This window comes from Arachis ipaensis, chromosome B7, assembly GCF_059453495.1.
Source record: "Arachis ipaensis isolate K30076 ecotype BB chromosome B7, ASM5945349v1, whole genome shotgun sequence".
Taxonomy (NCBI): Eukaryota; Viridiplantae; Streptophyta; class Magnoliopsida; order Fabales; family Fabaceae; genus Arachis; species Arachis ipaensis.
In genome coordinates this window covers 44,642,854-44,666,934 of record NC_142442.1, presented here as the reverse complement: position 1 = coordinate 44,666,934, position 24,081 = coordinate 44,642,854, and the positions used below count along the sequence as shown (strand labels likewise).

The window sequence follows — 24,081 nt, the reverse complement described above, 5'->3', positions numbered from 1 at the left end:
TATCACCCAATTTATCTTTAGTGCGATGCTTCCCTTCAACAGATCTTGACCTGTTTCTTTTAGTGTGATGATGCTTTGACCTATCAGTTTTGATTTTTTTTCATTTTCTTTCATTAATTTCATTCTTACTTTCCGTTGATCTTGGTCTAGAAGGCCTTTTATCACTAGGCCTTGACCTTCTATGCTTACTTTCATCTGATTTCTCAGGCAAGCATTGCTTATCATCCACAGATTTCAATCTTGATCGCTTACTATGCCTGGATTTACTTTCTCACGCTCTTACTCCTATTCCTTCTTGAAGCAGATGAATGCCGATCAAGGTATCTATTTGAATTATGTCTTTTTCTTCTATCATTGTGTTCTCTAATGTCTCTATAGGACCTTCGATCACTTTCACAGCTTGAATAATGATGGAACCTGACTGGTGATCAGGACCGATGACCCCTGTTATAGCGAGTAGGAGAGTGGGAACGAGACCTCCTCCTTCTTCGATAACTAACAGGAGATCTTGACTTTGATCTAGATCTTGCACGACGAGGAGAAGGAGACCTGAAAATGGAAATTGAATTAATGAATTAGAGACCTTTGTTAGCATATGACAATGAAGGACAAAAAGAAATAATATACAAATAAGATTTTGTCACCTTAATCTAAACTTTTCTTGTTCCACAATCATTCAACCATATATTTTAAAGACAAATCAACATGCAACAATTTTAGAATACTATGCACAGTAATTGCACACATTGTGGGAAAAACCCTTAAGATTGATGAGAATGAATATTCACAATAAAGAGATATGCTACTCAACCTCACAGCTATGACACATAAAACTACAAGCTTCTATAATATAAAGGCAATATATATATATATATATATATATATATATATATATATATATATATAAGTAAAGGATACATTGCATTCCTACTAAACTCAAAATTATTAAATATAGTAAAACATAGAGTAAAGTATCATTTTTGTCCTCAACGTTTAGGGTAAGTCCCAAAGTTGTCCCTAATTTTTCAATCGTCCTATTTAAGGCCCTAACATTTCAAAATTAACTCAATGTTGTCCTGTCGTTAGGGATCCGTTTACAGAATTGACGGCGGGACAAAATTGAGACGACTTTGAAACGTTAGGGACTTAAATAGGACAAAAACGTTGGGGACAAAAATGATACATAAAAATAAATTTTATTTTAATTTTATCTTTCAATAATATCAATTTTTTACTGTATATAGTATTCAATTATTTTTTAATTACATCTAAGTAAATTACACTTAATCACATTATTTTTATTTTAAATAAATTTATTTTTTTATAATTTTAAAGAATTTTGATACATTAGAGACAAAAGGTATAATTGATATTTTATTGTATATATATATATATATATTATTTTTTTCTTTTCCATAAGTTTATATACTAGTCATTCTACAAATTTATGATAACTAAAAATCTTTAAGAGTAAAATTATAAAAAAAAAATTAATTTATTTAGAATGAAAGTAATGTGATTAAGTGTAATTTACTTAGAAGTGATTAAAAAATAATTGAATACTATGTATAGTAAAAAATTGATATTATTGAAGGATAAAATTAAAATTTATTTCTATGTATCATTTTTTCCCCAATATTTTCGTCCTATTTAAGTCCCTAACATTTCGAAATTGTCTCAATTTTGTCCCGCCGTCAATTCTGTTAACGGATCCCTAACGACAGGACAATATTGAATCAATTTTAAAACGTTAGGGACTTAAATAGGACGATTCAAACGTTAGGGACAACTTTGAGACTTTCCCCAAATGTTAGGTACAAAAATGATACTTTACTCTAAAACATATATCACTAAATGAAAACTTTTAAAATGGGGACAAAATTATGATTTTATTTTATTTTCCTAAAATATCAAAATGACAGAAACCTCAGGCACCTTTACCAAACTTATAAATCTATTTCAAGCATTACTCTAATGGGTTCATATGGCACCCTAAAATGAATTAGTTGCAAAAATAAAAGCATTGAAAATGAATAGTCAAGAGAAGAACCAATAGAACAATTACACTACAAAAATTTGACAAGTAAATAGACCTAGTTTGTTTTGTTTTTCTCTTCAATTTCAGGTCCATCAACTTTCAGTTTCTTACTTATTTCAGCAGCTCGGGCTTCTGCTACCTCTGTTGCAAACTTCATGGTGGTGGCTTTATTGGCAGCATGCTGTGCAGTCATGATTTGTTACATAAGCAGAGCTTATTGGAATTGTATTTGTTGCATTGCCACAGCTTGCTGCATCATCAAAGGAAGAGATGATGAAGCAAGGGAAGAATTCACAACAGATGATTTTTACGGAAGAGATTTTGCCATCTCAACATTCAGAAGCTGACCACCGACATCTATGTTATTTAATGCCAGAGCAGCAGTTACCTCTTTAGGTTTTGAATATTCTATATAAGTAAAATGCTTTGAATCAGCAATTGTGCATTCAACAACTGTGCCACAGAAGCCAAAGAGTTGTTTTAGCTGTTCAACAGTGAGAAGTGGACTCAGATTGCTATCTTGGAGAGTTTTTTTCAATGCATCATTCTTACTAGCTTTTTCAGGAGAGCTTGATTAAGTTACCATAGATGATAAGAATGAAGCAAGAAATACTTAAACGGAAAATAAGAACAACATAAAAAGATGTAACTACTGAACATGACAAAAAGTCACCAACAGAAAGCACTTCTTGTTTAAGAGCTTTGTAATACCAAACACAGCAATGAACAAAATTAACACGCCACAACATACCAATTGAATCTTTTACTGATTGAGCATGCACCTAAGTTGCATGGGCTTGAAGTGCTTGGGCAGCAACTATTGCTTGTGCAGTAGCCATTTGGTGAGTCCATATTTGATAAATTTTGACTTGGATTGGATGGATTTCATCATATAAACTCACACTTATTCACCAAAATAGCATATTTTGTGATTTCTCTCGAATTTGAACCTAAATGTGAAAACATGTGTTTTTGTGCTTAAATTGATCATTTTAATTCCATTTTTATTCCATTCGATGCCGTGATATGTTTTGTTAATTGATTTTAAGTCCTGGAGGCAAGAATGGCTAGGCAAAAGTGGAAGGAAGCATGCAAAAAGGAAGATTTCATGAAAAAAAAGGAGAAGCGTACAGTCAAGTGTGCGTACGCGCAACCTCCTATGCGTACGCACAAGTGGAAAAATCAGCAAGTGTGTGTACACACACATCTGTGCATACACATAAGTCCCTGTTGCGTGAAATTGAACTCGCACAACTTCACCGGCAAGTGCACCGGGTCGTCCAAGTAATACCTCAGGTGAGTGAAGGTTGATCCCAGGAGGATTGTTGGATTAAGCAAGCAATGGTTATCCTGCACTTCTTAGTCAGGAGAATAGAAAGATAGTGGTTGTTGTTGTAGGTGCATAAAACAAAGTAACAAAGAAAGCAGTAAAGAATTAACGTAGAAACAATAATGAGAACTCAGTTAAGGCTTTGGAGATGCTTTATCTTTCCGGATCAATACTTCTTACTGACTACTTTAACAATGAATGATTCATTCTATGGCAAAGCTGTAATTGATTAACGCCATTGGTCGTGGTCAATTAATCTCCTCTAATCCATATCAAACATCGTTGTCAATGTTATTTTAACATGAACGAAGATGAAGCTCACGCAATTCATTTTCCCTTGATCCTACTTAAAGTGCCATAGACAAGGTCAGAACTTTCGGATCAAAGATTGAAGCTCAGTATTCTAGCCTTAGCGCCACAGAAACCTCATCATCCATGACTAATGAGATTTTATGTCATATATAAAAATTAACTCAGATAAATTATTGGTTCAGGTGATGTATTCTCATGCTTTAACTCAATACTATCTAGGTCATGACTCGCAAGAACTCATGTAGAATAAGGGGTCATACTCTTGTTGCACCCCAAATTCATAAGATGAAGAACGACAATACATCATAGAATGGAATCAAACATATATTAAAATAGAGAAGTAATAATATTAATCCATAGGATAAGCAGAGCTCCTAACCTTAACCTAGGAGGTTTATTTGCCCATAATTTATAGAGAAAACTTAGATATCTGATAGTAAAAGTTGATGATCCAAGTGTGTGTTTAAACCTAAATGATATCCTCTTTAAATAGGAGATACTAACCGTAAAATATGTTAATTTAAAATTAAAATGTACAAAGATAAATGAAACTAAGCTAAGGAGTGCTAAAATCCACTTTGGACTCACTTTGGTTGGGTACTAAAATCCACTTTGTTCTGTTTCCACTCCAAGCGTGTTGTTCCTGTTCTAAGTGCTACACATAATCACAAACGTTAAATAGCAAGGAAAAACTATGGAAATTAATAAAAAAATAAAATAATATGAACTTAAGCTAAATTAAATAGAAGAAAGAAAGACTATACGTATGGTTGGGTTGCCTCCCAACAAACGCTTCTTTATCGTCGTTAGCTTGACGGACAGCTCCTTTACGGAGGTTGATAGGGGCTCAGATCTTCACCCCTCATGGTGAACTTTCTTCCTTTGCTCTCATGAATAAGCTCAACATGCTCCAGAGACAGGATCTGGCTCATAGCATGTGAAACTACTAGACTTTTAGTGAAGACAACTTTCATTCCTAGTGAGAAGTGTTCGGTCGGAATCTTCTTGTTCTGCCAACCCTTGGGTACCTTCTTCTTGGTGCCTCCTTCCTTTGTAGCTGTAACACCCTACCACACAGAGCTTTACACCTAGGATGTAAAACAGAGGTGGCGAGGTGCTATGACTGCTAAAATAAAATACATACATATAATAGTAGAAAGAATATAATAAACTAGGAGCCTTGAAAAATGGGTAAAACAAAACTTGTAAAATAAAAAGTGCAACGCTCCGGAAACGGAATAACTTGCATGTGAAGAAGCTTAAAGATAATAATTATGAATAAGCAAAAGAGTGGATAGATATCCAAGAATACAACATAACTAACTCCTGACTCAGCCTACAAAGCCAAGGCTGATCGGAGAATATTTACACATATATATACATAAGTATCCCAAGTACCCAAAATACAGAAACAGGACCCTAACTCTCCTTTCACCTCTATGAGGAACAAAATAATGAAGTTTCTTGGAGAGCAAGCTAGTACATATATATATATATATACATACACAAACTGAAAACCCAAAATAACCCAGGGACCGCTCCGCTTCAGGGATCCAGGCGCCTAGCGAGAAGCCTCTCGACCTACATCTGAAAACAATAACACAGTATGGGGGTGAGAACCGGAGGTTCTCAGCATGATAAAGGTGCCACGCATATAATAAATACGGTCTTGGGAATGCCAGAGGCAATCCTAGAACTCCATCATACAATTATAAAACTTACTTTCTAAGCAGAAGCCATAAAAAGGGGTAGGTGACCTAATGAATTCTAGCCTTACATATTTTAAACCTAACATTAACTCCAAACCGGTCCACCCTTCCTCCGCTCCTCCATCACCAATTAGTTTATACAGACAAATAAGCAAACAAGGCAAGCACAAGTAACTTACAAGTAATACAGATAACAAGTACAACAGATATCATGTTATAATCACGTAGGCATTCCCAAATAGTTCACAAACAAGCAATTCAAACAATGTGCACATGATGCATGCCTGTCCTATGGCTGTTGATATCAACTGTCAGTTACGTAGCCATCCCGACATGTTCTCAAGCTCAAAATACACCATGGGGAGAATCCCCAAGCTGACATGGGGAGGAGAACGCCCCCAAGCTCAATAATATCCATGGGACGAATTCCAAGCTGACATGGGGAGAAGAGACAACAGCCCTAGCTGACATGAGAAAAACAATACCCCAAGCTCAACAACAACCACGGGAAAAATCCCGGCTAACACGGGGACAACACCCCAAGGCCAAGTTATTCAATCATTTCTCATAATTATCAGTTTCATTCTCGACACCAATTCATATCTCATCTCATCATTCTCAACTTTACTTAACTCATTGCTCATACATTATATTATTCTTGGTTGATTAACATCATTAATTCTCAACTTCTTACATTATCTTCTTACTTACCTCATACATCTCGTAATGCAGAAAGTCAATCATTTAAGCCTTAACATCATAATTCATTCACATATACGCCTCCTCCTTTTATAATTCATCATTCTTACCTCTTACTTCATCCCCAAGTTACCGTAAACTCCTATCTTCCACTAATTACTAAGCTTACCAATAAGATCTAAGGTTAACAGGGCAAAAATAGGGGTTTAGGGGTTCAAAACCATGTTTAGATCATGACAACACAGGTGCTGGAAAACATAGTGTGTGTGTACGCACACATGTATGCGTGCGCACAACTTAAAAAGAAAGAAGAACGTGTGCATGCGCACGAATGCGTGTGTGCACACACTAGCCAGGAATCACTTGGTGTGCGTGCGCCTCAGTCCCTGCGAGCACCACCAATAGAAAGCATATCCTGGTGTGTGCGTGCGCACAAGGGTGTGCGTACGCACACTTTCTGAAAACCACCAGGTGTGTGTGCGCATAAGGCGTGCGTACAAACAAGTAAATATTTCGCTTCTGTTGGGTGCGTGCGCACAATTGTGTGCGTGGGCACACACCAGAAAAACCTGATTCTGCTGTAACATTCAAAATTTCATTTTTCGCACTGATTAACTTTATATCAATCTCAAGCTTATCAAACATTCTTTAATTTAAAACAAACCCCATTTGCATCCAAAATTTATGGAGTAAGTTATGGACTTCCAAAGTTCATCAAAAATTCACTTTTTACCAAAACACACCAAACCGCACTTTTTACCAAATTCACATTCCTTACCCATAAAACCTGCACATTTATAACATATCATGCCCCTATTTCATTAATACTATCTACTAACACATTAATACTCACACCAATTCATAAAACTCATACATTATTCAAAATTCCACCCTTCCAACTACAAGCTACCATATTAAAATTTATTAACTCATTTCCTCAATTCATTGATAACCACTGATAAACCCGTATTTCATGAGTTCTTTTGTACTTAATTAAAGTGATTTATTCAACTCTTCACCTACTTATTCACATTAATTGCATGGTTTCACTTTCCCTTCCCTATTATGTCATATAATGAAAAACATGTTTTCTAAGCTTTAAAAATTAACTATTTTAATTACCTTTATTTCCATTCGATGCCGTGATTAGTGTGTTGAGTAGTTTCAAATTTTCTAAGGCAAAAATGGCTTAAAGGATGAAAAAGGAAACATACTAAAATGGAAGGAGAAAGCAAAACGGAGCTTTAAAGAAACTGGTATCCACGCGATCGCATGGATGACGCGATCGCGTGCCAAGCACGAATCAGCAGCGACGCGGCCACATGACTGACGCGGTCGCATGACTGACGCGACCGCGTGGCAAGGAATAGCTCCAATTGACGCGACCGCGTGACCCACGCGGACGCGTGACATAGGCCATGCACCAGAAATTGCAGAAAACTCTCATAACGAGTTCTGAGGCCCTTTTTGGCCCAAACCCAAGTCCAGAAGGCATAGACCAGAGGTTATGAAGTGAGGGAATGCATCCATTCACAGAGCTCGCATATTTTCACCTTTCAATGAATTAGATTTAGTTGAGAGGGAGATCTCCTCCCTCTCGCTTTTAGGATTTAGGATTTCTTCTTGTTTTAAGAGTAACTCTGGATCCAGGTTTAATTTTATTTTAATATTACTTCTCTTTATTTATTCCAACATTTGAATTGATTATTATTATTTATGAATTATTCCATGTTACAGATTTCTATTTGAATTAATGATAATTGAGGTATTTTCAGTTTATGATTGTTCTCTTTGACTTAAGTTACCATTGCTTCCCATCTAAGGATATTTTTACTATTATTCCAGCAACTTTACTTTTTCCCCTTTTGGTTCTGGTTAAGAATTTAGTAACTCAACAGTTATTAAACTCAATACAATTGATAATCGTGATCTTGCTAATTGAGCTGAACTTAAATAATCCCAACCTTTTCTGAGGAAATAATTAGGATTCAAAGGTCAACTTAATTAATCCCTTGACTTTCCCTTACCCTGGTAAAGGTCGATCAAGTGGAGTTTAGATTCAACTTTCATTATTGTTGAGAGAGATAACTAAGTTGGACCTCTAATTTCTCTACCTTGCTAAAAGTCGCTTTACAGTTATTATTTATTCTTAATTGCCATTTAATTCACTTGTCATTCAGATTACTTGCTTCTCACCTTCTAAACCCCGATTATAACCTTTATAGCCAATAATAAGAACATACTTCCTCGCAGTTCCTTGAGAAGACGACCCGAGGTTTGAATACTCGGTTAACAATTTTTAAAGGGGTTTGTTACTAGTGACACCCAACATGTTTGTACGAAGGGATTTTTGCCGGTTTAGAAACTATATCTACAACGTAACCGTTTCTATGAATTTCTTTACTGGTAGAAATCCCGACATCAAAAATGGCGCCGTTGCCGGGGAACTGCTAACGTGTGCCTTATTATTGGTTATTGTAAATATTTTCCTTTTGCCTGTTTATTTATTTTCGTTTTTCCTCTTTATCTTTATTTGCTACTATGAACTCTCACCCCTCTCGCTTTGAGTTTGGTTCTAATATTGTTAAAAGAAATAAAAGTTACAGCAGGAATGTGCATCAAGGTCAGACCAATCAAGAATGGATGGAACCAAGAGGATCTAATCAACCCTTTTGGCAGCAACACCCTCCGAGATATCCTGGGCAGAGACCATTCTACCGTGCATACCCAGCTGAAAGACATGGTGGACAACCTTGTAACTACCAACAAGCCCCACCCCGTGCATATGAACCATCCTTTCAACATAACCTCGAACCACCACACTCACAAGCTTCTCTTCACCATTCGCCATCATATGATCCTTCCTTACCCCAATACCAATCCAATCATTCCCGATCATCACCACTTTCCTTTGTATCATGTCCAAGTCTGGAAAACCGTGAAGCAAAGGATCGCCTAAAAGAAATAATGATTAAATTTCAAACAACCGTTCAACAGCTGGAGCAAGCACTAATTCAATGGGCTACTAGGCGCTTAAATATACAAGGATCAACCACAGCTCCATGTGGACAGCCCGATGAAGAGCGTAGCATGAAAGAAATACTAGAGACTCCAGCGGACAAGATAGAGAATGAATTCATACTAGAACAAGTGGAAGAAGCTGTCATTGTTCAAGAAGAAGAGTTGGTTGAATTGGTTGAAGATCTAGGCGATGCTGAACTTCCTTCGGAATCCATAATTGAGGAAAACTCCGTCCAAGATGCCACAGTTGACACTAAGGAGGATACCGTACAATCTCCAAGGCAAGTCATTTATGAAGAGTCAGACGGAATAATCCAAGAAGCAAATTTCCTTGATGATGATAGTCACAAGTCTAGTTCTCCTAGTGATGAGCTTGCGTCCGCAAGTGAATTCTCTGAGATCGAAGAATCTTCCCCAAGTGAATATGAAGATGATGCGGAAGTAGATTTCTCTCAACCTCCAATCTATGACTCGAGTGATGAGGAAGACATAGAAGACTTTGACCAGGATACAGATACAATTGAAGATCTTTACAAGGAAGTGGAAGAATTCACAGAAGATCACAAGGAAATGGAACTTGCAGAACCACCAAAAACACCTATCCTAAGGCCATTACCACCCAATACAAGTTTCAAGTGGGTAAAATCCTTAACTTATAAGTTTACTTATTCACTTGAATATGGTTTGCTTGAAACAGATGGCCAGCTTAGAGCTCTCTGCGGCTTTAAGAGTAAGAGGGAAATGGCTCGTATTCAGAGCTGGTGCACCAGGTTCAATAAGGTTCCACGCTTCACCTCGAAGTACACGGATTGGTATCGTGCTCAATTGCATGGATCACAGAGAACGTTTGGTCGCCACGGTGAGACTCTACTCTTTAACCCGCCCGAATGGAAACTTACAAATCAAAAAGAAGGCGGATCTAAAAACACAGCTTGGGATCATGGATTATGTTCTGACATTCGTCATTCCGGGAGGCTGAATATCTGTTTAAAGCTGCACAGAAGCTTTACGTGCCTAGTTTGGGACCCCGGAGGCTATTGGCATTCCAAGCACTGGTGGATATTTTTGGACGAATTTAAACACAAGCCACCATAACAGGATACTCTTCCAATGTCCAACTTAAGGACTTTAACTAAAAGTGCTAGGTGGGAGACAACCCACCATGGTATGGTCGCTTCTTTCTTTTTCATATTATTTCTTGTTAATTGCTTTCATTTTTCCTTTTTAATTTTTATTTATTAAACCTGGAATCATGCATAAGCATCCATGATAGTCATTGCATTCTGCACTTTTCATGCATAAAAAAAAAGTGGTTGCACGACGCGACCGCATGCCCCATGCGATCGCGTCATATCGCGAAAAACACCACCCATGCGACCGCGTGATCCACGCGGCCGCGTGATATATATATATCGGCGTAAGGATCCAACGAACAGAAAGTTGGGCTGGAATCGTGCGGCCCTTGTGCATTTCGCACAAATTGGCTCACGCGATCGCATGCCCCATGCGATCGCGTCACTGCCCAATACCAACCACACATGACCGCATGAGCGACGCGATCGCGTCGTATGGATTGCACATCGCCCCAAAAGGAGACAGAGAGTTGCGCTGAAACGGCGCTGGAGTCGTGCGTTTAGCACAAATTCCTGCGACGCGATCGCGCAACCCATGCGATCGCGTCACCCTTCTTTTCCCCCCTCTCATGCGATCGCGCACTCCGCGCGATCGCGTCACTCCCATTCTCGTCCCAACCACGCGACTGCGTGCCCCACGCGGCCCCGTGGATTCGAAAATATAACCCCCCCAGCCCGCGAACCCTATCAGTTGCGCAGCCCTCCCCTTTCACCCCAACCCTCTTCTCCTTCTCTCTTCTTCTTCTTCCCAGCCACCGCCGGCCAGCCGCCACACCACCACCCCAACGCCACCGCCACCCCGTACACCGCCGCCCTAACCCCCTCCTCTCCCTTCTTCTCCCTTTCTCCTCTCCCCTCCCATCTCCGCCACTGTCTCCGTGACCACCGCTCCCCACCGTCGGCAACCCAGCCTCCCACCCCTCCGCCACCCACCCGCAAGCCCCCCCTCCCTTCCTCTATCACCAACCCAAATCCTCGCCGCCGCCACCCCGTACGCCGCCGCCACCGCGTCGCCGTGCACCACCACCACGCCGGACGCTGCCGCAGCCACCTTCTTCCCTGTTCCACCCCTTCCGCTTACCAGGTTCCGCAACACGCAACCATTTTTTATCTGTTCGTAAATTTTTTGTATTTTTTTTATTCTATTTATGTTCATAATTAGGATAGTTAGACTTGCATGTTGTAGTGGATTTCTAGGTTGTTAGGTAGCTTAGGCTGTGGTTAGTGGATCTAGGTCTGTTTACTTGCACTGTTCTTACTTCTATTTTACCCTATGTGCAAATATGTTGCTGCTATAATCATGTTTCATATGCTGCTTTCTTGTATGTTGCTGCTGTTTACATTGAGTTTTTATGTTTATTTTATATCTATGTACATGCAGCTTGATTTTTAATTCATATGAACTGATTACATTGCTGTTTATTTTCCGGGACAATCCAATTTTAGCCGGAATGCTGCCTAATTTTTTTTTTAAAAAGTTGTTTTCATTCATGTTTTGGTTTCACATTTTTGAAATCTGTTTCCCTCTGCTTTACCCAAACCACTACATGAATGCCATGGCAGACTTTCTCATACTTTTTGATTTCCTGGTTCATAAAATGCTTGTTCAAATTATGAGTACTTCTATTCTTACCTGTGAATCCTTGTTATATGGAATTTTTCTATGCCACTTACCTTCCTAACTCACTGATTTTAATTTACTAATTTCTTTTTCCAATCCTAACCATACTAACCCTTTTGATCTCTTTTCTGATTATTTTCACTTTCCTCTAACTTTCTAACCATGGCATATTGCTTATTTTCTTTCCATTTAACATTCATTGAATCATATTTCACTTACTCATTTTCCTTATTTTATTTCTCCTTTGCCGCTTGGATTTCCTTTATTTAATTGCCTATTTGCTTTCCGATTTTATCCAATTCCTGGTTTTCTGTTTTTCAGGATGTCTGCTTTACAGAGGAAAGGTAAAGGCAAGCGTAAGAGAGGAGATTCCTCCCAGTCCATCATTTCTCTAATGCACGATACATCATGGCGGGAGAAGAATTTCACACAGCAGGAGAAAGCTAACCAACTGCTTCCTGCAAATGATCCTATAAAATTTGCAAACCGGTACTGTGAACTGAAGTACCCGGCTTTTGCAAACTCCAGAAATTTATACCTGGAACGTACCTTGAAGATTCCAGAGGCCCTCCAGCAATACACTACTTAGCAAATCAAGCAAAGGGGCCGGTACTTTCTGGAGAGACAACTGACAGAGGTGAATGTATCTTGGGTCCGGGAATTCTATTGCAATTACTACCTTACTACCCTAGATGAAGTGAACCTGAGAGGAAAGCTAATTCTGGTCACTGAGGAGGCCATAGAGACCATTCTCTAGCTCCCCGCCAAGTTCGATCAGCTAGACGATTTTGCACAGGCTGAGGAGGACATGAGCCAGATGCAGTTTGACTGGGATGCTGTGAAGGCAAGGATAGCTCTCGACCCTGCTGTTCCTTGGGAGATGGGTCAGAACACCACTATGCCTAGAGGGATCAAGAGAGTGTACTTAAATGATGAGGCTCGGCTTTGGCATCAGATCTTGAGTAACTGCCGAGTACTCACGAGACGGAGATCCCGGCTACCATGATCACCCTCCTTTGGTGTGTGCTGGAGGGTAAGGACATTTATCTGCCTCGTTTTATCCTGCATTATATGGCCAGGGCCCACGTCTGAGGCACCCTCCCCTTTCCTTACCTGGTTACACGGCTAGGCCGTCAGGCTGATGTGCCTTGGGAGGATGCCGATGAGAGACCACCAACAGCGGACTGCAGGAAGATCATCCCGCACAGCAGGAACTTCCTTGCTTTGGGCTACAGACCACCACCTGTCACTGCTACTGATGAGACAGCCCCTCCGTCTGCTGGACCCTCTTCATCCACAGCTGCCCCTGCTGCCACCACTGCACCTCCACCCGCCTCTGAGCCAGTATATCACCTCGTGCACCGTCTATTCCGCCAGCTTGATCAGATGGAGCGCCGTAACAGGCGCCGGTATGAGAGATTAGAGCGCCGCAGCAGGCGACGCTATTCCCATCTGTAGCTAATGATCAGACAGGGCGCCGACATCCCCTCAGAGCTCGACACTCCTTCAGAGCCATCAGAGGATGAGCACGAGGAGGAGCCTCATTCCCAGGCGGAGACTCATCAGCAGGCAACCACAGAGCAGGCTGCCCCACATCAGGAGGTTATGCACCCGATAGAGGCTGCAGATCCGGAGATCCCGCTCCAGTCAGTCCCACCTCCACAGCAGCCAGACCCTCAGCCCACCACCGCCACGGAGACCCTAGTTACCATCCCTACCAGTGATGACATTCCTTCACACCAGGCTTGATTGAGCATCGAGGACGATGTTTCATTTTAAGTGTGGGGAGGTCGCCATCTCTGGCGTTTATTTTGGTGAACTACTACATACTTTTTCTTTTATTTTGGATATTTTTCTGTATTTTTCTCTTTTTCTTCTATTGTTATTTTCTGAGTACTTATACATTGCTACTTGTGTATTTTACTCTATTTTCTGCATTTTGCATCTTTAGTTCATACTTCAGCCATTTAGTTTATTTTAGTTATTTAGTTTAGTTGGCAATTCTGATTTATTAGTGGATTAATTAGTATAGTTTACCCTTTTTAGCATAAGATAGTATAGTTTAAATAGAAAAATATAGAAAGGAAGTAAACTAGAAACTTTAACAGAATCAAAATAACCCACACCTTGTATATATAGCATTACATGTTAGTTGACAACATTTCATCAAGGAGGAACATTAAAACTTTAAAAGCTACCCTAAATAATTTTTTCAAGAGAATAATGGGAATTTTTAACTAAACCTGCATACAATATATGAATGATATATGATGCTTGAGTTAGAGAACACACAGCCTGTGAGTCTTGAGCTTAAATTATATGGTTGCATTCAAACCATAATTTCATTTCTGTGTGTCACATTTCTTTTTATTCTGATGTTCTTTACTTTGCTTTAATCTATATGTCCAATTATAGAATATAGAATAGATACATACCAAGAGAATGATTGAGGCCATCATTTGATTTTAGCTCACTCACCCCAAATTAGCCTACCTTTTACATCACCCTTGTTAACCCCCTTGAGTCTTTTAAAACCCCTTTATTCTATTTAGCCAAATTACTAGCCTTAAGCAGAAAAACAAATTAAAACCCCAAGTGAATCCTTGGTTAGCTTAAGATAGAAAATTATAAATAGAGTTAAATGTGGGAAACCTTTTGGGAACATGGATGATAGAAACAAAAGGTAGAAAAGTAAAAAGGAATAAAATAAATTTTGGGAAGCATGCTCATGAGAAAATCTAAATGATTCAGTTATCATGTGCATTAAAAAAAATTTATTTTTTTCAGCATCCAAATAAAAGGGAATACAAAAAAAAAAAAAGAAATTCCCCAATGAAAACAATGCACATGGAATAAAAATAAAAAGTAAAACATGAGCATGTAACAATAAGTGGGAAATTATGGGAAAATAGGTAAAGAAGTTTTATCTTGCTAAATATGTATGTTAGGTGAGATCTTAGTCTAATTAAGGATTCACTTATTAGCTCACTTGACCCTATACATAAATCCTTACCTTTACCTTGACCACATTACAACCTTAATTAAGACCTCATGACTTTTTGGTATGACTATATTCTATAATTGTTGATTGGTTAGATGAAAAACAAAGCTGTAGAAATTAAGAATAAAAAGAAAAATAGAGTGAATAAACCCAATAAACACTGAGTGACTAGAGAGTAAACACAAAATTCAGTGAGGGTTCAATAACTCATCAACATATATCCGTGCTCAAAATTTACTAATTGTTTTGCAAGTTTGTACAATGTTTTCTTTCCCATCTCATTTGCTAAAGTACTTTATTATTTAAGGGTTGGCTATATATATACACACAACTCCCTGAGAATGTGAATTAACTTAGCTACATGTAAGCTCTATATATGAGTGGATGAATTAGAATTGCATGACTCATTAGGTAGACGCATTTAGCATAGGTTGCATTTCATAACATTCCATCACTTCAACCATAATTATTTACCTTGGATTTAGCATGAGGACATGCTAGTGTTTAAGTGTGGGGAGGTTGATAAACCCGTATTTCATGAGTTCTTTTGTGCTTAATTAAAGTGATTTATTCAACTCTTCACCTACTTATTCACATTAATTACATGGTTTCACTTTCCCTTCCCTATTATGTCATATAATGAAAAACATGTTTTCTAAGCTTTAAAAATTAATTATTTTAATTACCTTTATTTCCATTCGATGCCGTGATTAGTGTGTTGAGTAGTTTCAGATTTTCTAAGGCAAAAATGGCTTAAAGGATGAAAAAGGAAACATACTAAAATGGAAGGAGAAAGCAAAACAGAGCTTTAAAGAAACTGGTATCCACGCGATCGCATGGATGATGCGATCACGTGCCAAGCACGAATCAGCAGCGACGCGGCCGCATGACTGACGCGACCGCGCGCCTTAAGCAGAATGCACATGACGCGGTCGCATGACTGACGCGACCGCATGGCAAGGAATAGCTCCAATTGACGTGACCGCGTGACCCACGCGGACGCGTGACAGAGGCCACGCACCAGAAATTGCAGAAAACGCTCATAACAAGTTCTGAGGCCCTTTTTGGCCCAAACCCAAGTCCAGAAGGCATAGACCAGAGGTTATGAAGTGAGGAAATGCATCCATTCACAGAGCTCGCATATTTTCACCTTTCAATGAATTAGATTTAGTTGAGAGGGAGATCTCCTCCCTCTCGCTTTTAGGATTTAGGATTTCTTCTTGTTTTAAGAGTAACTCTGGATCCAGGTTTAATTTTATTTTAATATTACTTCTCTTTATTTATTCCAACATTTGAATTGATTATTATTATTTATGAATTATTCCATGTTACAGATTTCTATTTGAATTAATGATAATTGAGGTATTTTCAGTTTATGATTGTTCTCTTTGACTTAAGTTACCATTTCTTCCCATCTAAGGATATTTTTACTATTATTCCAGCAACTTTACTTTTTTCCCTTTTGGTTCTGGTTAAGAATTTAGTAACTCAACAGTTATTAAACTCAATACAATTGATAATCGTGATCTTGCTAATTGAGCTGAACTTAAATAATCCCAACCTTTTCTGAAGAAATAATTAGGATTCAAAGGTCAACTTAATTAGTCCCTTGACTTTCCCTTACCCTGGTAAAGGTCGACCAAGTGGAGTTTAGATTCAACTTTCATTATTGTTGAGAGAGATAACTAAGTTGGACCTCTAATTTCTCTACCTTGCTAAAAGTCGCTTTACAGTTATTATTTATTCTTAATTGCCATTTAATTCACTCGTCATTCAGATTACTTGCTTCTCACCTTCTAAACCCCGATTATAACCTTTATAGCCAATAATAAGAACATACTTCCTCGCAGTTCCTTGAGAAGACGACCCGAGGTTTGAATACTCGGTTAACAATTTTTAAAGGGGTTTGTTACTAGTGACACCCAACACGTTTGTACGAAGAGATTTTTGCCGGTTTAGAAACTATATCTACAACGCAACCGTTTCTATGAATTTCTTTACTGGTAGAAATCCTGACGTCAACCACCCATAAATCATTATTAGCCAATCAACAAACCATAACCATAAAATCTCATTAACATATACCAATAACATCATCAACTCAGCATTTTTAATTCTAGTAACATATATTCATTAACACCAAGTAACTCTTTCTCATTATTGCCAATCATCTCACACCTATTAATTCCAACACAAGCTTAATCATCAATTTACCATCAACATCACAAAACTAATCATTTAATGCATAAAACCATTTCAACTTATTCTATAGTTTTTCTAGCCTAAGTTTTCACACCACCTTATATATTAAACGTGCGAAACCTAAACCATACCTTGGCCAATCACTATATTTAGTCCAAGGCAGCCACACGAATCACAACCACAGCCCCTCAAGCTTTGAGAAACTAGCCAAAATCTTAGCTCCAACCACCAAGCTTCCAAATGCCCACAATTCAATTGCAATGCACGTATATATACTTAATTCACACATAATACACATATATATTCCCAATTCAGATTTTACATAACAAATTCAAGATTTGGCTAGGGTTTAGGTGATCTTTGCCGCACCCGCACTCACAGCAACCCAACCCGATAAGCTCCGCAAGCTAAATCGAACCTAGAACACCAAATTGAACAATTTTTAACATATTTGCTCATAGATTTTCGAAACTGAAACAGGGGAGATCGAGGAAGGAAATGTGGATTCCTTACCTTACAATGTATCGGGCTTTGTAGAGCTCGACGCCGTGGTCGTGTGACCTCAAACGGATTGTCAATCGGAACTCCGGATCAAAAGTTATTGAAAATTTTGAAATTTGAGTGAGGTTTTTGGAAGCTTCAAATGTTCTTCCTACTCATGCTGAGCTTTGCAGCATTTGCATGCCAAAATGAAGGAGAAAATGAGTTTCAACTCATTTAAGTGATGGGTCCGGTTGGGCCTACGGGCCCGGTTTGGCCCATCAAGTCCAATTTTGGGCCAAATTTTTTGAAATTAGTATCAAAATTCTCATTTTGAAGAGCTCTATCCTATTTTAATATTATTTTTGTATTTTTAGTTTTCCTAATTAAAATTCAATTTATTGACTAATTATTTACTAATTTTACGGGGTTTACAGTAGCTGGTGATGGATGCCCAGCACCAAACTTAGGATTGATATTTGGGGGTTCTGTAATACTCTACACTGAGAGAGAAGGTTGAAACACTAAGTGTTAGACGGTAGTATCTCTTTTCTCAGTGGGAGACTGGGGATTGGGCATTTTAAATAGGATATGATCCTCCCACAACCTCAGGACCAGTTCTCCTTTTTTCACGTCTATCAAGGCCTTTGCAGTTGCTAGAAAAGGCCTTCTAAGGATGATGGAGTTGTCTCTGTCCTCCCCAGTGTCAAGGATCATGAAGTCCGCAGGGAGGTAAAGGTCTTCAACCTTTACAAGGACGTTTTCCACCATGCCATATGCCCGTTTCAGGGACTTATCTGCCATCTCCAGTAAGATTCTGGTGGGTTGCACCTCTTGGATCCCCATCTTCTTCATCACAGAGAAAGGCATAAGGTTGATACTTGATCCAAGGTCGCACAATGCCTTTTCAAAGGTGATGGTCCCTATAGTACAGGGAATTAGGAAGCTTCCAGGATCTGGCAGCTTCTGAAGCAGCTTCTTCTAAACTAGGGCGCTACACTCCTTGGCCAGTACCACAGTCGCATCTCCCTTTAGGGCCTTCTTGTCATAAATTAAACTTCTTAGACATGCCATAGAAGGGGGATTCTTTTCCAACACCTCTGCAAAAGAGATGTTGACTTACAGTTTCCTGAGAACTGCTAAGAACTAAGCAAGTTACTCATCATCAGGCTCATCTTGTACGTTTGGAGAGGGATGTTCTGTAGGCTCCTCCATCTTCATAGGGGAGTGCATGGGGACACTCCCAGTCTCTTCCTGAGCTTTGATTTCCTTTAGTTCCTCAGTAGCGGGCTCCTCCTTGGGTTCGGCCTCGGCTTCCATAGTAAGGGCCTTGGACTCTTCCTTAGGATTCACTTCCGTGTTGCTTGGAAGAGTGTTAGAGGGGGTCTCTGGGATCCCCTTGCTCAGCTGACCTACCTGTATCTCCAAATTCTGAATGGAAGACCTAGTTTTTGCCATGAAACTGTGTGTGGCCTTGGAGAGGTTAGAGACTATAGTAGCCAGGTCAAAGAGGCTCTCTATGGGAGTCTCTATCTGTTGTTAAGAGGGTTAGAATGGCCTATTGTTGAACCTATTCTGGTTCGTTCAACCCTGATTATTGTTGAAGCCTCTGCTGATCCATCCACCTAAAGTTAGGGTGGTTCCTTGATAAACCTCTATTTCATGGTTTTATCTTGTGCTCATTTGAGTGGTTTTTATCAACTCTTTACCCGCTTATTCATACTATTTGCATGGTTTTACATTTGCCTTCCTAATTATGTTCTTTGATTGAAAACATGCTTCTTTGATTTTATATTTGCTTATTATTAATCCTCTCTTATCACCATTAGATGCCTTGATATGTGTGTTAAGTAATTTTAGAGATTACAGGGCAGGAATGGCTCAGAGGATAGAAAGGAAGCATGCAAAAATGGAAGGAATACAAGAAGTTGGAGAAATTGCTAAGCTGTCCAGCCTGACCTCTTCGCACTCAAACGGCTATAACTTTAGCTACATAGGTCCAAACGATACGGTTCCAGTTGTGTTGGAAAGCTAACATCCGGGGCTTCGATTTGATTTATAATATGCCATAGTTTCCCTGAAGCTAGATGACGCGACCGCGTGATCCATGTGGTCGCGTTGCAGTGACGGAAATCAGCGTGTTTGAATTCTTCTCCAGCGATTTCCGGGCTGTTTTCGACCCAGTTCGCGGCCCAGAAAACACAGATTAGATGCTATAAAGTGGAGGAATGCATCCATTCATAAGGAAGCTTTCACATTCACAATTTTAGGAGTAGATGTAGTTTTAGAGAGAGAGGTTCTCTCCTCTCTCTTAGGATTAGGATTTAGGACTTCTCTTAGTTTTAGGAGTAACTCTCAATCCTAGGTTCTTTATTTTTATTTATTCTTCCAATTTAGTTTATGAACTCTTCATGTTAGATTATAATTTCCCTTATTAATGTTATTTGAGGTATTTCAATTTATGATTGCTTTCTTTAATTTATGTTATTGTTGCTTTACATCTGAAGGCATTTTTATTCCAGCAAATTTACTTTTTCCTCTTTTGGTCTTGGTTAAGAAAGCAGTAACTCAGGAGTTATCTTATCTCAACATAATTGATAACTGTTATCTTTGCTAATTGAACTGAGCTTCAATAATCCCAACCTTTTCTCAGGAAATAAATAGGATTCGAAGATCAAACTAATTAGTCCCTTGACTTTCCTTTACTTTAGTAAAGGTTGACTAAGTGGAATTAAGATTCAACTTTCATTGTTATTGATAAGAATAACTAAGTCTGGACTTCCAATTTCTCATACCTTGCCAAAAGTTTGCTTTATAGTATTTATTTATTTTTAATTGCCATTTAAATTATTTGTCATATAACATATTCCCACCTTACTTTCAAAACCCCAATTTACAATCTTCATAACCAATAATAAGAACATACTTCCCTGCAGTTCCTTGAGAAGACGACCCGAGGTTTAAATACTCGGTTATCAATTTTAAAGGGGTTTGTTACTTGTGACAACCAAAACGTTTGTAAGAAAGGTTGATTGCTTGGTTTAGTAACTATACTCACAACGAGAGTTTATTATAACTTCTAAACCATCAATCTTCAGTTCTTCAAAATGGCGCCGTTGCCGGGGAATTGCAAATGTGTGCCTTATTATTGGTTATTGTAAATATTTTATTTTTGCTTGTTTATTTGTTTTTATTTTTTTTATTTTTACTTTTTCTTAAATTAAGAGGTTATTTGTTTTTATTTAGTTATTAAAAAAAATTTTCAAAAATTTGTTCTTAGTGTTCATCTTGATCTTCAAGTTGTTCTTCACGTTCATCTTGACCTTCAAGCTGTTCTTAGTTGTTTTCGTCGTTTTGATCTAAAAATTTAAAATTTGGTGTCATTTTATTGTTTTAAAATATTTTTTATTAAATTTTTTCGAAAAAAAAATATTTTCAGATTTTTATTTTTTTAAAATTTTTATCTTATCTTATCTTATTTCAAAAATCAAAATTTCAAATTTCAAATTTCAAAAATTCAAATTTCAAAAATTTTGAATTTCAAATTTCAAAATTTAATTTTCAAATTCAAAATTTAAATAACCTTTTAATTTCAATTTGTTTTTATTTTTGTTTTTAATTTTTATTTACTACTATGAACTCTCACCCTTTGGCTATGAGTCTGGTTACAATTATGTTGCAGGAAGAAGAAATTACAATGAGAACAGGCATCAAGGTTGGAACAATCAAAGATGGGAGGAGCCACAAGGATTTAATCAACCCTCATGGCAACAACCACCTCCAATGGACTATCAACAACCACCATCATATGCCTATGAACCTCCTCAACACAACTTGGGACCGCCATACTCGCAAGCCTCTTTCCACCATTCACCTCCATATGACCCTAACCCACATCCACCATACCAACCACCTTATGAACCAAATGAACCATACATAGATCCACCCCAAACCTCCATGGAGAGAGCACTTACCGATCTAAACTCTACTATACGAGCTCTCACCGCCCAAATCAGACCACCAAATACCTTTAACAATCAACCCTCAAGCTCTAGTGCACTTCCTTTTCAATCACGGAATGATCTCCCCATCCCACCACCACCTCAATATCTGCCATCTCCATATCCATCAATCCAAGAGCACTATGATCCTACCTATGATAACCGAGTGCATCAAGAGACAAAGGATCGTTTCAAGGAAACAGTGGATCGATTTCAGGCAACCACTCAACAACTGGAGCAAGCATTAATTCAATGGGCTTCTAGGCGCTCAAATATACAAGGATCAGCCACAGCTCCATGTGGACAGTCTAGTGAAGAGCGTAGCATGAAGGAGATACCAGAAATCCCAATGGACAAGACAGAGAATGAATTCGTACTAGAACAAGTAGAAGACGCTGTCATTGTTCAAGAAGAAGAAGAAGTGGTTGAAGACTTAGGAGATGCAGACCTCCATGGGAAAGTCCAGTCATAGAACCCCCTTCCAAGACGGTTGAAATTGATGCTGAGGAGGGTGTACAACCTCCAAAGCATATCATAGTTGAAGACTTGGAAGAGGTTGATCAAGAGATGGAGATTCGAGAAGAAGAAGCACAACCTCCCATGCCCTGGGAAAGCAATGAAGAGAAGACTGAATTGGAAGAAAGATACCAAGAGGAAGAGGTTGAAATTGAAGAAGCTTGCAAAGAGGTGGTACTTATCAGAGAAGAGCACCAGGGAGTGGAACTTGCAATTTCATTAAAAATACCTCCCCCTAAGTTGCCATCATCCTTCACAACATTCAAGTGGGTAAAATTCATATCCCATAGCTTTCTAATCCCACTTGAATATGGGCTACTGGAGACGGATGATCAACTTAGAGCTCTTTGTGGCATTAAGAGTAAGAGGAAGATGGTCAGTGGTAAGAATTGTCCTGCAAGGTTCATTATGGTTGGAAGCTTTAAGTTTAAACGCAAAGGTTGGTGTAAAGCTCAACTGAATGGGTCTAGGAAGTTGTTTGGCTGCTTTAGTGAGAATTCAGATTGCTTGCTACCCAGATGGAATCATGATAATCAACACAAAGACGGGTGTAAAAGCAAGGTTTGGGATCCTGGAATCTGTTCTGACATCCAACACCCCGGGAGCCTAAGAATCTTTTTGAAGCTGCTCAAGGGTTTTACATGCCTAGTTTGGGACCCCGGAGGTTACTGGAATCACAAACACTGGTGGAGATTCCTGGATGAGTTCAAGCATAAGCCACCATAACAGGAAGCTCATCAAATGTCCAACTTAAGGACTTTAACTAAAAGTGCTAGGTAGGAGACAACCCACCATGGTATGATCGTCATTTTTCATTTTTTTTATTTGTTTTTGAGTTTCATTTTATTTTATTATATTGAACCTGGAGTTTTTCATCACATTCATATTAACACTGCATTCTGCATCTTTTCAGATTAAAAAAAAAAAGAGAAGCGAGCACGCGACGCGACCGCATCAATGACGCGTCCGCATCGCAAGGAGATGGGAGACAATATTAATATGAACAGAGAGTTCCGCAGGAGCAGCGCTGGAGGCGTGCCAATGGCACAAATTACCCCACGCGACCGCGTCGCTGACGCGACCGCATCATATGGGAATAATGGCCTCCCACGCAACCGCGTCACCCACGCGGCCGCGTGACCTGAAATCGGCGTAAAAAGGGTGCATGGCCGAAAGTTGAGCTGGAATTGGGCTAGACCCGTGCTAGTAGCACAAGCCCTGCCACGCGAACGCGTCACCCACGCGTCCGCGTCATATTGGAAATAAGGCCACCCGCGCGATCGCGTTGACCACGCGACCGCGTCACCCTGGATTTTGGCAATACTGAGTTTTGAACAGAGAGTTGTGCGACCGCGAGGCTGCACTCGCGCCACTAGCACAAATCAAGTCACGCGATCGCATGCCCCACGCGTCCACGTCGCCCAACCTTATCGCGCACCACGCGACCGCGTCACCCACGCGACCGCGTCGCCAGCGTCGCACAACCTATCCAAATTAGTGCCAATTTTCTTATCTTCTCTTCTCCGAATCCTTATTCTTCTTATCTTTTCTTATTTCTTTCTTCTTCCTTTCTTATTTTCTCTCACTTCCATTCCATTTTATTTAATTTATTTGCATACTTTCATTCATTGCATATTTTTCTAAAATTATTATTGGTGTTCAAATGTTCTTATTCAACTGTTACATCTTTTCTGGTATTTTCTTAGTGCTTAGTGACTTGTTTCATTCTTATTGAGTAATATTATTTAAATCAATGCCAATCTTTTATATCTATATTACTCTTGCATTGACTTGAATTTATATTATCTCTCCTTCCCCATTCTCTTCTCCATTGTTGCAAATTTTTGCACCACTGGCATGCCATGTGCTTCTATTGTCTTCTCACTTGCATGTTGTAGCTACCATGTAATTGAGACCCTCATTATTTGGCATCAACCAACCCATGTTTTATTTATTTTCCTATCTTTATTTCTAGGTTACTCTTCTTCCCTTTTTCTTTCAGGATGGCCACCCGGAAG

At 39.0% G+C, this 24,081-nt stretch overlaps 1 pseudogene; it reads right to left on the bottom strand.

Annotated features, from left to right (window-relative positions):
- LOC110265042 (uncharacterized) overlaps positions 1-24,081 on the bottom strand; it is a 47,720-nt pseudogene that overhangs the window by 3,270 nt on the left and 20,369 nt on the right.